The sequence below is a fragment of the Myotis davidii genome, unplaced genomic scaffold (genome assembly GCF_000327345.1).
Source record: "Myotis davidii unplaced genomic scaffold, ASM32734v1 scaffold581, whole genome shotgun sequence".
Taxonomy (NCBI): Eukaryota; Metazoa; Chordata; class Mammalia; order Chiroptera; family Vespertilionidae; genus Myotis; species Myotis davidii.
Genome location: NW_006291426.1, coordinates 1,252,385 through 1,253,707, shown reverse-complemented (window position 1 = coordinate 1,253,707; position 1,323 = coordinate 1,252,385).

Genomic DNA, 1,323 nt, shown 5'->3' with positions numbered 1-1,323 from the left:
AAGCTCCCAACCGCTCCTTTTTTTCTTTTTTTTTCTTTTTTATTCTGGGTCAGCTTTAGCTCTGAGGACTCGGCTGCTGAAAACAGGTTTCTGGCCTTTGTTTACCTTCTGTATTTGATACCATGTTGCAGTCCGGCTGGCTGAAGCTCCACTGAGTAAAGCAGGTTTCTGGGGTATTTTTAGCTTCTTTATTCGCAACATAGTTGCTTAGAGTTGCAGCTGAGAGGCAGGCAAGTCAGGCAGGGAACGTTGGAGTCCTCCATCACTGAAGCAAGCAAGCCTCATGTTAGTTTCAAGCTGCCTGGCTGCCGGCCGCCATCTTAGCTGGCAGTTAATTTGCATATCGCCCTGATTAGCCAATGGGAAGGGTAGGAGTCGTACACCAATTACCAGGTTTCTTGTTTATTAGATAGGATGCCAAAACTTGGAAGCAACCAAGATGTCCTGTAACAGGTGAATGGGTTAAGAAAAAAGACAGTGGTACATCCAGACAATAAAATATTATTAGGTGATAAAAATAAATGAGCTATCAAGCCACAATATAACAGGGAGGAAACTTAAATGCATATTGTTAAGTGAAAGAAGCCAATCTGAAAAGGCTAATTACAGTATCATTCCAACTATATGACATTCTGGAAAAGGCAAATCTATGGAGACAGTAGAGGTATCAGTGGTTGCTAGGAATTCAAGGAGAGAAAAAAGGATGAGTAGGTGGAGCACAGGGCATTTTAAGCACTGAAACTACCCTGTATGATACTGTAATGGCGGATACAGGACATTATGCATCTGTCAAAACCCATAGAATCTACAACACCAAGAGCGAAATCTGATGTGAAGCCAATACTGACTCATCAATTATAAGAAATATGACACACTGCCTAGCCGGCATGGCTCCGTGGTTGAGCATCAACCCATGAACCAAGAGGTCACAGTTCAATTTCCGGTCAGGCCACCTGCCTGGATTGCGGGCTGGATGCCCAGTGTGGTGCGTGCAGGAGGCAGCCAATCAATGACTCTCTCTCATCATTGATGTTTCTATATCTCTCTCCTTCTGCCTTCCTCTCTGAAATAAAAAAAATATATAGTTTTTGAAATGTGCCGCACTAATACAGGATGCTAATAATAGAGGACACTGTGGGGGAGGGGTAAAAACTCTCTGTACTTTCTGAGCTATTTCTCTATAAACCTAAAAATGCTCTAGAAAAATAAAAAAAGCTATTTTTAGAAAAGCTTTTTGACATATTATCCAATATACCCCTCAGATTAACTCTAGATAGTAGAGTAGATATGACTATCTTCATTTTTGAGATGAGGAAATTAATT